Here is a 17,427-nt window from a genome sequence, read left to right as displayed (position 1 = left end):
CCGCCTTAGCAGAGTCCCTAGCGGTGGACCCCTCCGCCATTCCCCTGAGTTACACCTGCCTTGCACAAAAAACTGTTCCAGGGATGACTCAAGAGGATTGGCACAATTCACAGAGGGCAGACCTGTCCATAAGGCGGGTCATCCAACTCATTGAGAGAGACACTAAGCCCTCGTTCAGAGAGACTAAGTTAGAGCTACCGGAGGTGAGGCTCTTCCTCAGAGAGTGGAATCGACTTGAACTCAAAGACGGAGTCCTGTTCAGGAGGTATGTTGACAGAGGAACAGAAGGCTATCAGTTAGTCTTGCCCGAGAAATACAGAGCCAAAGCACTAGAAGGTGTTCATGATGAAGTGGGGCACCTCGGATTTGAGCGCGCCCTTCACCTGGCCCGCGCCCGATTTTACTGGCCAAAGATGGCTCAAGCAGTCGATGTGAAGTGTCACACATGTGAGAGGTGTTTCAGAAGGAAAACAATCCCTGAGAGGGCTGCCCCAATGATGAACATCAGTACAAGTTACCCCCTTGAATTAGTCTGCATGGACTATTTGTCTATTGAACCAGACAACAAAGATACAAGAAATGTATTGGTGATTACAGACCATTTCACTAAGTTTGCTGTGGCAATTCCCACAAAAGACCAAAGAGCAAGAACTGTAGCTAAAGCAATTTGGGAGAACTTCATCGTTCACTACGGGTTCCCTGCCCGCCTTCATAGCGATCAGGGAAGGGATTTTGAAAGTCACACCATCAAAGAGCTGTGTTCCCTGATAGGAGCAGAAAAGGTGAGGACTACCCCCTATCATCCTCGCGGGAACCCAGTCGAAAGATTCAACAGAACCCTGCTCGGCATGCTTGGAACGCTGGAGGACAAAGACAAGTACCACTGGAGAGACTTTGTGAAGCCACTTGTCCACGCATATAATTGCACAAGGAACAACACCACCGGCTACTCGCCTTATGAGCTGATGTTTGGCAGACAACCGACCCTTCCCATCGACCTCGTTCTGGGATTCCAGCCACAGGGGAATCATGCCAGGACTCACTCTGAGTATGTAAAGAGCCTTCGAGAACGTCTGCGGGAAAGCTATGCTCTAGCTGCAGAGAGTGCACGGAAGATGGGAGAGAAGAACAAGACAAGGTTCAATGCCAAGGTGAGAGCAGCAGAACTGATCGCAGGTGACAGAGTCTTAGTGCGAAATGTCAACATCAGAGGGAAACACAAGCTTGCGGACAGATGGGAGAGAGGGACCTATACAGTCGAAAAGAGGATGGGAGATGGACCGGTTTATGTCGTCAAGCCGGATAAGGGTGGCGGCCCCCTACGCACCCTCCACAGGGACCTCCTCTTGCCATGTGGGTTCCTACCTGTCACCGATGGGAAGGAAGTTGAGCAAAAAGGCCCCTCTAAGATGATGAAGTTGAGATCCGGAGAGCGGCCAACGATGGATGCAAGGGACAACATGCTGAGCCATGAAGAGGATGTTGACGTCTGCAGCAGTAGTGATGAAGAGGAGCTTGTGGTGGTGCACAGGCCCAAAGTGACTGAAATGGGACCCTTCATCAAGACTGTGGAAAGGAGTGTCGAGAGGAGACCCCGCAGACTCAGATCAGACTCAGATCAGACTCCTACTGCTGAGAGCTTAGAAGCTGCCATTGGAAATATTCGCCATGCCCTGGACCACTCACTCCAGGGAGAGCTTCAGGAACATGCAGTGGAGCCTCTTCATGATAACCTTGAGCCTGTGGATACAGATCAACGACACGAATGTGATCATAGATCAGATCTCACGGCTGTGGAGGAAGAAGTAGCAGCGGCCATCAATCCTCTGCTTCAAGCTGAACAGTCAGAAAACATAGGAACACAAGCTGAAATCAGGAGATCAAGCAGAACACGACAACGACCTGATAGACTGCACTATGACACTCTTGGGAGACCCTTGATCCTGGCCATTGTTGCCTTCTGTAAGAGTCTGGAAGGCCTCCTCCAGGGTCCTGCCAGGTGGCAGGCGCATGAAGGGACTAATGCGTTCTAGGGGGGGAGTATGTAACCCATGCTATTTCACTCTCTCTGCTAATATATGTATATGTCATTTTATATGAATGTATATATTATAATAATATATATAATGTAGTGTGTATGGTGTATATCTATAGTATATATATATTCCCAGTATATTGTAGCGACCAGTGTTCACGTGCTACAATGTATTCCTGACGGCTGCTAACTGAAACGGTTGCCTGGAGACCGTGTTTTGTTGACGCTGGTTCTCTGCTTGACGCGTAAGAAGAGCGAACATAGACTTGAAGAGCGAATATAGACTTGAAGAACGAACATAGACTTGAAGAGCGAACATAGACTTGAAGAGCGAACATAGACTTGAAGAGCGAACATAGACTTGAAGAGCGAACATAGACTTGAAGAGTGAACATATAGACTAGAAGAGAAACGAAGAAAAGGTTATATTCCTGACGGCCGCTAACTGAAACGGTTGCCTGGAGACCGTGTTTTTGTTGACGCTCCCTTATAGAGCGAACATAGACTTGAAGAGCGAACATAGACTTGAAGAGCGAACATAGACTTGAAGAGTGAACATATAGACGAAGAGAAACGAAGCAAAGGTTATTACGGAAGAAATAGAAGATATGGAGGAAGATTTGACGTTACTTTGAACAAGAGAACAGCCTGTCATCGACTGGCCCCTGCTCAAGAGCGTTCGGCCGTAGCGGTAGTGGTAGGAACAGAACGCCCCCTTTCATTGAATCGAGTGCACTCAAAGACTTGCTGGGTACCCATTTTATTTAGTTTGTTATTTTTCTTGGGGACCTCTTTTGGGTTCAGTGTATTGAGTTCAGTGTTTTAGGTTCAGTGTTGTTATTATTATTATTAGATATGGATATGGTTAGATCGTTAGATAAAAGGTCAAACGTGCCTCACTGTGTCTGTGTGTTATTCCTTTTATCAGAGTTCTATTAAGAATACAAGCCAGTCTCCTCATAACCTGGGATTGATGCACCACTGCATTGTTATATTACCTTTAAAAATACAGTTGGTTACACATTCATACCATAGATCGATAAAAATGACCCCGGTCAGCGTTGATAAAGATAATGAGAAAACAGTGTTTAATACGCTATACAAAACCACTCAAGAGCCGATGGTGGTGTTTAGATATGATGTTGGTGACACGGTTAGAATTTCAAAAGTCAGAGCTACATTTCGAAAGGGGTATGAGCAGACATTTACAGATGAATATTTTGTAATATCGCAGCGCATAGCAAGGTGTCCTCCAGTCTATAAGCTGCAAGACTATGCAGGTGCCCCTGTCCATGGAACATTTTATGAGAAAGAGCTACAAAAAGTTATAGTGTCTAAAAACAAGGTGTATAAAATAGAAAAGATTATAGATAGAAAAAGGGAGGGGTCTAAGAATCTGCTATATGTCAAATGGCTGGGTTGGCCGGAGGCATTCACATCATGGATAGCTGAAAAGACACTAGTCGATGCGTAAAGAGACACACAAGAGACATACAATCCATTTTAACCAGAGTGTACGATGGATAAGGAGGTGTCTGGGGGTTTCTATGTGACTCTAGCGAGTAATGCGTCGGCAGGGATCTACCCTCAAAATAAGATATGGAATTTTAGAACTAAATTAGCAAAATCTATACACACCAAGCAGCCCTATGAAGTAGGCCTAATTGAAGCTCAGTACCCATGCAGCTGGCATAGTTTTCCTACCGAGGACGCTACGATGACCGTTCACGATGGTAAAACGGGTCATAGGACATCATGTCTATTAGTTGGCGGGCTTCATGAGAGTATCGGATCGTTATTACTACAAATCAACAAGACTTGGGCCAAACATGATCCTGGCGGTAGAGTTATACTACATCATGAAGGTATTAGAAACCGCATTTATGTAGAAGGAGACGATCACATATCTATCGTCTTTAGAGGAAAACTGGCTGCTATGCTGGGTTTCGATACAGGGGTCAAGCTACCAGCCCATAAATCGTACGCAGCATACGCCCCCCATCCCACCGATATTCACGGGGGGTGTTACAACATGTTCATATATAGCGACATTGTCGACCATCAGCTGGTCGGAGATAGTTATGTCCCCCTGCTAAGGAGTATTAATATAACCGACACCAGCAGGAGACACTGCATTCACATGTTCGACAAGCCGCATTACGTACACGTAGCCCGAGACCCTCTTGGAGATATTGAAATCGATCTAAAGTCTGACCAGAATACAAATATAAAATTCACATATGGTAAAGTGATACTCAAGCTGCATTTTAGACCTGTAAAACAGTAGAATTCATAGCACCATCTATAGGGATGAGGGGGTATAGACCGCCTTACGACGAGAACAAATATGTTCAGTATTATTTAAACCAAGCAGGGAGTGGGCTACCTGGCTATGAGGGTAGCAGCACACAATATGGAGCCGGCATCGGAGGGATGTTCCGTAGCCTCTTTAGAATGGCTATTCCGTTATTTAGGCGAGGGGTTAGCATAGCAAAGCCTCATCTGAAGACTGCTGCTAAACATATTATAGGCGACGTTATGACCAACATAGCCCATGCAGCATCTACGCCCAAACAGCAGGGGTCAGGCATGAGGGTATATGCCAGAAGAGCAACAAAGTATCCTCCTATAGGTTGTGGGCGTACCCGTGCACCGGCACGACGTCGTAAACAGAATAAAAGATTGATAGCCCCTATACACGTCGATATGTTTTTTCAGGAGAAACTGTTGATTAACGGAGTTGATCTCCGCATGAGATTCATTAGAGCAAAAAATGATTTCTGTCTCATGTCCGATGGTGCTGTGGAATACCGTGTCTCTATAGTGTCTGCAAATGTTTTCATTAAAAAGGTATCGGTAGCACAGGCGTCAAGCTGGCACATGCCCGTGCGTTAAACCAAGCCAACGTTAAATACCCTGTTGATAGGGTATGTCTAAAGAATGTATCATCATATACGGGCAGCCGTATATGCACACAGGATAATCTATTTCTAGGACAAATACCCAAGATGGTTATTATAGGTTTTGTGAATAACGAAGCATTCACAGGGAGCTATGCCAGGAATCCTTTCAGATTCCAGCATTTCGGCATGGAGTTCTTATCCCTATATTGCGACGGTCAAGCATATCCCTCTAAACCCTTTCAGCCTGACTTTAGAAATGGCCTCTATACCCGAGAATATTTCCAGCTCATTCAGGCTACAGGTCGTCAGCTCAAAGATAGAGAAATAGCCATTAATCATAAGGAATTCGGGGACGGGTATGCATTATTTTGTTTCAACCTTGAGGCAGATGAGGGCTGTGGACGGCATGTATCGCTAGTCAGAACAGGGAATGTGAGGCTAGAGGCACGATTCAGAGCAGCACTGGCTACAACGGTCAATTTGATATGTTATGCAGTTTATGATTCTGTTATAGAAATATCAAATAGACGGCAGGTGCTGTTGGACTATTACTGAAAAAGGTGATGCGATATGAATACTATAGAGCTAACAGCCGTGTGCCAGAAAATGGCACACAAGGCATATTTTCTTGGTGCGTTACCGTGTAATCACCTACCCCGGGAAATTCATCAGAGGCCTGCAATGATGGTGGTCAACACCGAACCTTCACATATGTCCGGGGCCCATTGGCTAGCTATTTATATTACGGATGAGAGACAGGGCTACTTTTTCGACTCCTACGGCAACCCTCCCTCATACTCTGAGTTTCCTGAGACCATACAGCGTTTTCTCGATCAGCACTGTATAGATGTTTTTCATTCTACACAACAAAGGGGTGTTCCACGAACGGAGGTTTAACAAACACTGAGTTAACGCTGAACTCTAGGTTGATTGACCCTGTGCCGACCAACCCAGAGTTTTCGGTTCCACAGCAGCGGTTATGCATTAGTTCAATCAACTCGGGGTTGGTTAACACAGGGTTGTGCGCGTCCACGCCAAACTTAAAAAGACGTGATGTATGGATCATGGAAACCCTGATCGATATGGCGAAACGGGCCGCTTATTTCAATGAAATGGAACTCCAGGTTCTCCTGGAGAGCTATGACGAGGAGAAGGACATTATCACAAGAAAAGGGAACGCTAAAACCTCTGGAACCCGGAGAACCAAAGCCTGGCAGCGGATCGCTGACCGCGTAAATGCGTTAGTTACACAAACAATATGTACTCCGATTGCTTCCAAGCGGTCAGAGGATCAAGTATAAAAATGAAGTATAAAAAACATACAAACTGGTAAGCTTTTCCCACCATCGTATTGGTATAAATTTAAATAAGCCATTTTTTTAAGCCAATCGTGAAAAGGCCGACAGTCGGCAGACTGGATCTGGCCCTCAAATTGTCTTGACCCCGGTGGAGGAGCTGTTAATAAACATAAATTCAGTGCGCCCTGGCATGGAGGGGGTACCTGGAGGTAGGCCTACCTACCACCTCAGAGAGTCATGGGCCATACCCCACACTGGTTGAATGTAGGTTTTTGTGTTTTCTTGTATTTTCGATTTTTTTTGCCTTCGAAGTAACACATGCAAACCGTGTGCTTGCCACAGCGCATACCTACTATTCCAAATGTTTCTTTTTTTGGTAACTGGGTAGACAACCTAAAAGTGACAATTCATCAACTTCACAGATCAAGATGGATCAGTGTTTGTAATGAAGTCGCCGGCTACGATCGAACATTCTCCAGTGGATGCAAGTCCGTTAGGACTATTTTATACTTTATGTTGTAAATGCCTCTCGGCATAGTACTCCGACAATATTGCTCTTTGTATGATAGGAGGCCGATACAAATCTTGGATGGGTCATCTGAAACGACTGTGATGTGCTCAGCATCTCCAGCATTATAGCCTAGATAAAACTACCATTTGAAAAAAACGGAGGGCTACGCAAATAGTCTGGAGTGAACTGAGGCCAGGTCCTCGATTGGTAGTGTTGGCTATGTAAGGCTATTTAAATATATTAAAGATTTGCGCGAGAATCTATATCTCTCCACTCCAGCAAAAAGTCATCCGATATGCCAAGATGTCGAGCCGTGGTCTTATCAATCGCTCCCGGTGGATTGCACGTATAATTTGCGCTCTGATATCAGCAGTTCTCTCATCAAAAGGGCAGGCCATTGTGAACACATGAAATCTGCGGTGAACGCCGGTTGAAATACCCAAAACCGGGTTATGTTTCAAACTTAACCTGCGCAAAACCTGGTCCGACCAGGTTTGATTCAGAGCATATGTTGCTATAGCAACTAACATACCGTGATCCTTTTGGAACGGAAAACCTAGGGTTATAAAAACCCTGGGTTAACTTACCCGTGTAGAATGTTGGTGTATTTTAGTGTCTCTCTTATTGTTCACATTTCTAGTCTAGGAACAGGCCAGGGCCTCTCATACTGATACAAGGTGTTATCCCCAACATTCTGCCATTGTTATGTCTCAAGGTAGGTTGAACCTGGCCTCCGGGACATAGCCAGGGCCAAATACCTTATCAAGGCTGAGAGTGCGTCTGTTCACGTGTTATTCATCTATCCCCTTTTTGTATTATACTCGCCCCAACCCTTTGGTTCGACGAGTAGAGGGTTTCGACAGCCAAGGAACAAGTCATCGACCACCGGGTCCACTATAGATTATTCAACCTAAGTCTGTATCTCGCTGTACATCCTGGAATAAACCATCTATTCAACCCTCTAATCCAACCTGTCAAGCTGCTTTGATTTCGACTTCAAGAATTACTACTACGACTGAAAATACACAACGCAGAGTCTGTCCGAACAGTTTAGAAATAAGCTGAAATCTAACATTTGGTGCCGTGACACCGTCTTGAAGAGAGAGGAGTGAGAAGACGATTGCCTCTGAAGATTGCCCTGTGACCGAGAAGAGCGCGCGCCCTGCCTGGGAAGACGTCTGATCAACGCCTGCCCTGCCGAGGGACCCGCATCCACAACGCGGCTGAACCAGCGCATCTCTATGCACCACGTGGGAATCAACGGTGACTGAATCTCATTCCACACTCTCGACCAAGAGAAAAGAACAAGAAAGTAATCTTAAAATAATCTACACACACATAACTGTGATTATTATTATTTGTTTTACTATTAGGCTGCACTACATTTGCTGGGTAATGAAGTTGTGTCATTAAGAGCTTGACGAAGTGAGGACCTGTATTAGTGATTAAGAGTTTGTGTAATAATCACTGAATATACGCCATATGAAACTATTGATTGTTGGTTGAATAAGGCCTTTGGTCTGGGTTTGAGTCCTAGAATATTGTTTGTTGAATAAGGCCTTTGGTCTGGGTTTGAGTCCTAGAATATTGTTTGTTGAATAAGGCCTTTGAGCTGGGATTGAGTCCTAGAATATTGTAATAGCATGTCATTCAAGTGATTTGTTCATCTTTGCTAGTTTGTCAATGTTGATACGTGTCCTGAATATAACTTAAGACGTCTGGTTTGCTCAGGGCTTTTGTTTTACGACTTGTTGGACAAGGAGTGAAACCGTACTTGTATTGAATTCACTGGTGAGGTTACATGAATCGCTAGAGTTTTTGTTTGTGCTATGTTGTTTTGATCCCCGCCGAGGAATCAGATATTGTTTTGATCCCCGCCGAGGAATCACATATATTGTTTTTAATTTGAAGAAGGGAAAAGTGTGCCATCATCTGTTGTTGGCATACCGAGCTCCGTGGGAGGCGTCTATTTGTTTCTTTCTAAGCAGCGATTGGTCGCTAGTTTTAGTTACTTTACAGATAGAAAAAGATAGGAAAAATGCCGAAAGGTAAAGGCAGGAAGAAGGAAGAGGAGGAGGAAAAAGATAGCAATCAAAGTCCCAATGCATCCGAACGAAAAGAACAAGATTCTTTTGAAGTGGAGGTTAGAGAGATTGATATTTATTCAATTAGTGAGACTCTGTCTAGATTCTTCAACGACAGACATGATTTGCAAGGAACCGAAAATAAACTTCGCATAACATATGGGATAACAATGGACCCCCAAACTAAACGCTGGCCAAAGGAATCGATCTGGATGGTTTTCAAAGACTGGGTCAAGAAGACTAGACGAAGTGAACCAGTTGGGTTGTTACTATTGTCTCAGTGTAAGCGCTACTTTATCAAGCATGTCAGCAACAAAAAGAGAGATGAATTGGAAAGGACAACTGCTCACTGTGAAGATGCTCAGGGAAAGACAAGAGAGCAAATCAAACTGCTTGCCGATGAAATTCGTTTCTTAAAGGATGAATTGACTCGGGAGAGAGACCTACACCAGACGCTAGTCGGAGAAGGACTGATAGCGGCCCGCCCCCTCGACTCAGGGCCCCCAAGGGGGGGTGACCAAGGAAAAGGAGGAGGAACCTTGGGAGTCTATGGTCGCATGTACCCCAAACTGCCATTGTGTGGCCCAGATGGGGAATACATCTTCCCTGGTGGTTTACAGGAGTCGAGACACAGTGATCCGGTCATCTGCAGTACCCCCCACGTGCCACGGAAGGGAAATCCATCTGCCCCACCTGACTATGCTAATCATGATGCGATCCAGATCCCACAACAACCCCCCGAGGTGAGGCCTGGAACAGTGACTAAGAATGAATCACGCATTGGAGGATTTGATGACAACAAACAACCACACTGCAGTGTGATGGGAGGCGCAGCAATACCACACATGATGACCAAAGATGAGAAAGACGAAATAGTTAACCTCAGGCCCTTGAAGAAGATAGAAAGCGCAGAGGGACGCACAATCCTCTATGAACCCTCCAGCCCGAAGGACATCGAAAAATGCAGTGCGGAGATCGACCACCCAAAGAAAGCAGGCCTACAGCCATGGATGAAACTGAAACAACTGATGCTTCTGTAACAACTCCACCCCTACGATGGGCTTGCCATATTGTTCAAACACCTGAGCAGCACTGAGCGCACCCAGATTCGATACGAGGTGGAAGATGCCCTTGGAGAAGACGGAATGAGACCAGAGAAGGGATGGGAGGCCATAAAGGCGTGGATCCAAAAGCACTCCAAGGCACAGGTCAACTGGACAACAATCACACGTTGTTTGCAGAAGGAAGACGAGAGTCTGGACCAGTTCAACGAGCGCTTCTTCGAATGTTATTTGCTGCACTTTGCTGCCAAACTGAATATGATATGGACACCATCGACCAGTCACAGGACTTGCCTTTGAAGACCATGTACCTCCAGCAGGTACTGCCGGAGATCCGAAGGGGAGTAAAGACAAGGTTTCCCGGCTGGGACAACCAAAGCAGCACAATGGCAGCGATCAAGGAGTTCGGAGAAAAGGTGGATCGAGATGAAGAAGTCAGGATTCGATTCCTGGCTGACGAGAAGAAGGAAATGGCCAGGGAACGAGAAAGATTCCCCCAGTCCAACAGGGACAGAGGACGATTCCCCCAGTCCAAAAGGGACAGAGGACGATTCCCCCAGCCAGTCAGACAGAAAGAACCTCGACCATGCCACAACTGTGGACAAATTGGACACTGGATAAGAGAATGTAAAGCCCCTCGAAAGATGTACCGTGACCGCTCCAACGAGAGAGTAGGGGAAGAAAACCGCTCAGACAAAATGAGGGAACGATTGAAGAAGTTACAGGCGAAGAGTGTTGAAGAACTCAGCCGCCTGTGCGATTCAGTGTTGGAAACCAAGAATAACACCAACTTGGAATGACACTCGTTAGATTTGGCACGCAAACTAACTGAAACGGGGTGAAGAGTAGGGAGTGTTTGAGTGTTTGTTATTTTCATTCCTTTATTTTCACAAGAGGTTAGTCTTCGAAAGATGCTAGGACTTTTGTCACTGCCTATCTAAGTTCATGTTGGTTCCTTCTTGACGCAACTGCTCAGCTTTAGAACATTTTGTTTGTTTTGTTTTATTTTTGAACAAAGGTTCAATCATTCATTCATTCACACAAGGTTTATGGAGAACTATGATGACTGATTACTGATTACTGATATAACCATTTTTGAATCAAGCGATTTATTTTTGTATGATCATTTTTCATTGTTTATCGAATCATTAAGACAATTACAAACATAGTTGATCATCATTAATGTTGGAGGCTGTGACAATGCCTCCCCCATGACTGATACTGCACCTTTTCTTTGTTTCATGTTTCATCGTACCTGGGAGATCCAGGAGACACGGACACTTGTTGAGTCCTTGGGAGGAGTCCTTGAACTGAACTGTGTCTGTGTTTGTCCTGACGCCCTACTACGAACTTTCATCCTCATCCCCCATCACACCTGCGGTGGCCATCAACTGGAAAATAACTCTGTTGCAACTGCTACTCAAAACCAACTGAGTCATGCAGTATTGTCTGTGATGTTGTTGTGCCAAGCAGAGGGAGGTGTCTCGACAGTTGACTTTCTTGATTCTTTAAAAATGTCTTAATCATGAGTAACCTAATGAGTTTGTTATTTTCTTTATTATAGTGGCCTACACCTGGTTTACTTGTGTATGATTTGAATTTACTTGTCCTATTGCCTTTTATGCTTTCTTTCATTGATTTAGTTAATTATTAATAGGTCACCAGAAAATACACTGAATTCTCTTTTTGTGGGTGATCTTTAAACTATGTTTAGTATGATCAAGAGGGAGGAATGTAGAATGTTGGTGTATTTTAGTGTCTCTCTTATTGTTCACATTTCTAGTCTAGGAACAGGCCAGGGCCTCTCATACTGATACAAGGTGTTATCCCCAACATTCTGCCATTGTTATGTCTCAAGGTAGGTTGAACCTGGCCTCCGGGACATAGCCAGGGCCAAATACCTTATCAAGGCTGAGAGTGCGTCTGTTCACGTGTTATTCATCTATCCCCTTTTTGTATTATACTTGCCCCAACCCTTTGGTTCGACGAGTAGAGGGTTTCGACAGCCAAGGAACAAGTCATCGACCACCGGGTCCACTATAGATTATTCAACCTAAGTCTGTATCTCGCTGTACATCCTGGAATAAACCATCTATTCAACCCTCTAATCCAACCTGTCAAGCTGCTTTGATTTCGACTTCAAGAATTACTACTACGACTGAAAATACACAACGCAGAGTCTGTCCGAACAGTTTAGAAATAAGCTGAAATCTAACACCCGGTTATGTGATAAAACCGGCTTTGTGGAACACCCCACTGGTCCAGGATCCGTCAAGTACAGCATGTGGGCATCATTGTGCTTTTTTCTTGTTTAATATGCAAAAAGGGGTATCCTATCAAAAGTTTTTGAAAATGTATGGGGATAATTTACCCCGTAATGATGAAAAGGTTTATGACTTTGTTAACCGTGTACAACCTAATGTCTGTAATGAACATGATATGATGTGTGTGCAGTCATGTGTATGCGGATGTAACATGTAACATGTGTTGTTGTTGTTGTTATGGTTGTTTTCTGTATTGATAATAAAAAATACAATAATTTGATTACATTTTAGTCGTACTGTTTTCTTTTATTTTTTTACGGATAACACATACATTTAGATACATAATTTAAAATGGTAACCACTCGGCCATATGCATTCCAGGGGAAGTAATAGATGACAATGGCTGCTTGTGTTTCCTCCTTTTATCAGATGAGACAGGGACGGAGGCCATCGCATTGTCGTCCGTAGTGACGGGACTATGCTTATAATAATAATAATACATTTAATTTAGAGGCGCCTTTCAAGACACCCAAGGTCACCTTACAGAGCATATAGTCATCATACATTTTTTAAAAAGCAAGACATTGTGGAAAAAATAAAAAAAATAAATAAAAAAATAAATAAACATCAGCAATAAGAAATAAATAAAAAAAAAACAATCAAAACAGTGATCAGTTAGACGTTGTGTGCGAGTTTGAACAAGTGAGTTTTGAGTTGTGACTTGAAGGTTGAAATGGTGTCTGACTGTTTTATGTGTGGGGGGAGGGAGTTCCAGAGCCTGGGTGCTGAACAGCTGAATGACCGGGCACCCATTAAAGTGAGTCGTGATGTGGGGATACATAGTAGTCCAGCAGAGGTTGAGCGGAGGGAGCGGGAGGGAGTGTATTCTTGGAGGAGGTCGCAGAGATAACTGGGGGCTAGGTTGTGGAGAGCTTTGTAGGTGAGGAGTAGGGTTTTGTATTGGATGCGGTAGTGTACTGGGAGCCAGTGAAGTTGAATGAGGACAGGGGTGATGTGGTCAGATGATTTGGTGCGGGTGATGATCCGGGCGGCTGAGTTCTGAATGATCTGCAGTCTGTTGATAAGTTTGGTGGGGAGTCCGGTGAGGAGGGCGTTGCAGTAGTCTATGCGTGATGTGACAAATGAGTGAACTAGGATTTCAGCGCTGGATTGGGTCAGTGATGGGCGGAGTCTGGCGATGTTGCGGAGGTGGAAGAATGCAGTCCGGGTGATGTTGTGAATATGGGGTGCGAATGAGAGGGTGTTGTCCAGGATGACGCCGAGGCTCTTGACTTTGGAGGAGAAGGGTACTGGGAATCCATCGATAATTATGAGTGGAGCTGGGGTGTGTTGTGATTTAGTGAGGGTGGATTTGGATCCGATGAGCAGGGCCTCGGTCTTGTTTCCATTGAGTTTCAGGAAGTTCCTGCTCAACCAGCTCCGGATCTCTTCCAGGCACGTGATGAGGGAGGTGGGGGGGATGGCAGCGGTGGGTTTGGTGGAGATGTAGACCTGTGTGTCGTCAGCGTAGCAATGAAAATGGACCCCATGGTGACGGAGGAGTGTGCCCAGCGGGAGGAGGTAAGTGGTGAAGAGGAGTGGACCCAAGACTGACCCCCTGGGGGACGCCCAGTGAGACACCTGAACACCCAGACTTGTGGTTGCTTAGTTGAACAAATTGTTGACGGCCGGTGAGGTAGGATGTAAACCAGGAGAGTGCAGCACCAGTGATCCCAATACCAGCTAGGCGGTCCAGGAGCAGAGGGTGGGAGATGGTGTCGAATGCTGCGCTGAGATCGAGGAGGATGAGAATGGTGAGTAATCCAGAGTCGGCTGCAAGGAGGAGGTCGTTGGTGATTTTGACTAGGGCTGTTTCAGTGCTGTGTTTTGGACGGAAGCCCGATGTTATGCATGTTTACAGTTTGTCTGAGCTGTTTATTAGGGATAGACGATAGTGGTATATTATTACTGGCTAAAGATTTCAGAAATACATTCCATCCCTGTGGTCTGACAGATTCGACAACATGGTAAGGGGCGGTAACATTCTTTAACAGATCAAACATATGGGACCCCTTAATAGTTTCGCCTTGTAATATGATCTCCCCCTTGTCCGTCCATGAAACATTTTTAGATTTCTTTAAAGAGTCCAGGATATGTCTGGTATTGCTCTTGCTTCTGACGGGTATATGTTTCATTATATCCCTAAATATGATCGCCGGTGCCATCATCGTCATCAACACCATGCTGTGCCGCCATAGGTGTATGAACTGGGCCCCCCTCAGCAAGTGACAGAGTTAATTCTCCATGCTCGCGCTGCCCTTGCTTTACCATGGATAGATAACGCTGCAGGACCGCTCCGTACCTGGCAGCTTTTTCATATAGGTCTGTATCGGGAGTGTTCAACACCATCGCAATGGCCTTATCCAGCTCATTTTCAGCAGTCTGTCTAACAGAATCCCTGGGTTGGGTATGCTTTAAGGCATCGAGTTGATGTTGAGGAACTAGATACATCTTGTGCGTATGATCCATTATAATCACCCTCCTCTTGAGAACAGGCTTGTAAACAACGGTACGGCCACAGACAGCAGGGGTAGAAGAAATCCACCAGTCTGATTGATTAGTCTTTTCTTTCTAGATATTAGTACATTTTTATTGGCGAGTATTCTGAGGTCCTTCTTTCGTCTACGCAATTTCGTAGGCTGGCGTGGAGTCAGAGGTATTTTGCCTTGTAAAATGTTCAAGGCTATTTCACACAGTGAGTTGATAAAGTCGGCGTTGGCTGTCCTGAGGATAACTTTACGATGGGCCGGAGGGGCGTTATATAGTTGCTTAAGACGCTCACGATTTCTACTTATACGTGAGGACATGGTCTTTTGGGCTAATCACTTTGGCTCTCTGAGTGTATACAACATGCCGGTCTGACAATATATCTGTTCTAAGTCTCATGTTGTCTGGGGTCATGGCTTTAAAGTCTACAAGCAGATAGCCGTAAGGCATGTCGGTAGCATCGTTAAAGGCTTCTAGAAAATATTTTGTCTTGCATGGAAACATCTGTTTGGCTATCAACATAATCTGATATTTGTCACGAGGGTTCTTAAACAAAACCATGTAATTGGTATTTAGACTAATTGTACGGCTGGTTTTACCCTGCATAAATAAATTCTGGACCAGATACATACAACTGAGATTACGATGGTGTACATATTTGGTAAAAACGTACTGAACCTCTATATTATTGCATGCATCGTTCATCAAGTCGTCAATAATGAGCAGATTTCTAGTATGGACTGGTAAGATTGCATCATCACATAGAGATTTGGGGATCCCTTCTACAAAGTGAATGTTCCTTATTTTAAGCAAATCATCATATATGGGCTGCCAGCATGAATAAACATATACTATATTTTCAGTCTTTTCTGAGAATAACCGATCCATATTTTCAATGACTGTTTTGACAAAGTAGGTTTTGCCGCTGTTTGAAGGTCCCGATACTACCATGCTGAACGGGTGTTGAAGTCTAGGGTCGAACGTAGTGTGTACAACAGCCATCTCTGCGGTCTGTGTGCATCCCCTCTGATGGACGGATGTATTGTGACCATAGAACCGTGAAACATTTGACAGTTAACATTCTTTATTAACACCGACATGATAATTAGCACAGTCATTCATCATTAATACATGATGCATAAAAAAAAAGTATACACAGATACAATATGAATACCCCCCAAAATACAGAAATGATTAAAATAAAAAAAAAGATGAAAGAAGAGAACATGGATCATTTGAAAACAATAAAAAACAAACAAAATAGTTAATAACATGATTATAGTATTAGATTTTCTTAACACAATATGCATACCCCCTCAAAAATATAAAATGAATAAAAACATGGATCATATGAAAACGATATGTAAAAAGAAGAAGAAAAACATGGATGATGTGAAAAAGTGAAAAAACAATAAACAAAATGGTTAATAACCGTAAGGAAGCGTGGTGTAGTCGGGGAAGACCCTGCGTTTGTTGCAAACCACCCTAAGCCGTTTAACTACAGTAGCGTTTTTAAGCAGAAACTTAGTCTTATCTCGCTGGATGGTATCTACTGTGGTGGTGACGTCGAGGGTTTGAGGCCGATGGTTGACAAAATCATCCAATAGACATTTCAGTGTCTGCTGGGTGACCACTTTAGCATTTGCTGCATTTAAAGTCACCCCTTTGCTTTTGATGACAGACTTGTGGTGACGGGTGTGGTATGCATAGCTTTTAGGACCTGTTGAGACATATTCGCTAATGTAATCCTCCTGTTCGGTACCATACAGATCACCATCATTTACCTCGTCGGTCAAGTCGCCCAGATAAGGGCCTAAAGGGGGTACCCAATCACCCTCCTTAGAAACAAAAATGATGCTGTCTGTGTCACAATAGAGGACACGTTCCTGTAGTTTGTCTAGAAGATCGTAGAGCATGAGCCTGGCATGGGCGGTAGTCACAGCCCCCACAATCACGTTAACATCCCGCGCCCTTGCGAGACGTGCATCTACGTGTTTCGATTGTACAAGGGCCACATCATCAGAGATAAAGCAAAAGTGACTAATGTGATAGCTATCGCTAAACATGAGCTGAGTGAACCTTTCAGGTTCAGAAATTAGCTCACAAGTGGGTAGGTCTGGGCGTAGTGAAAAGCGACCCCACAGACTGTTTGGAATCAACTTGTTGCAATTACGCATGGCCTTGTTCACACACATGTTGTCGTGATCCAGCTGTATGCCTTCCTTTGCCAGGTAGTTTTGCACATACACCTGCTGTTTCTCCGCAGTATCCACTGTGCTGGGGTATCTTGAAGCCTCCTGTTTACGCTTGAGAAACGTTTTGACATACCCTTTAAACAGAGTCTTTGACAGTTTGGGGTAGTGCCACACCTCATGCATCTGGATTAACACGTAACCAATTTCAACTGCTTTTTGTAGCTCAAAGGTCACCCAGGTGCCTGTCAGAGCCCGTTCATCGTTGCAGTGATGACACGCATCTGTCTGATTGAGCTCAGTGGCACATGTACCACAGAGGGGGAACATCAGCTTCCCATGACACCTGTAAGGGAGCACAGGATGGTTAAGACCTCTGGGGGGCAACACAGTGCATTTGATGATGCCGAAATACCCATCCAAAGGACCAAAATCCCTGAAAATGATCTGGGGGTGTCCTACAGGATAAGGACAGCGAGCCTGTACTGTGGGGTAGAGAGAGGTAAAGTCATAGTAGCGTATATTCTCACCG

The sequence above is a fragment of the Gadus morhua genome, chromosome 15 (assembly GCF_902167405.1).
Source record: "Gadus morhua chromosome 15, gadMor3.0, whole genome shotgun sequence".
Taxonomy (NCBI): Eukaryota; Metazoa; Chordata; class Actinopteri; order Gadiformes; family Gadidae; genus Gadus; species Gadus morhua.
This window is presented reverse-complemented; position numbering follows the sequence as displayed.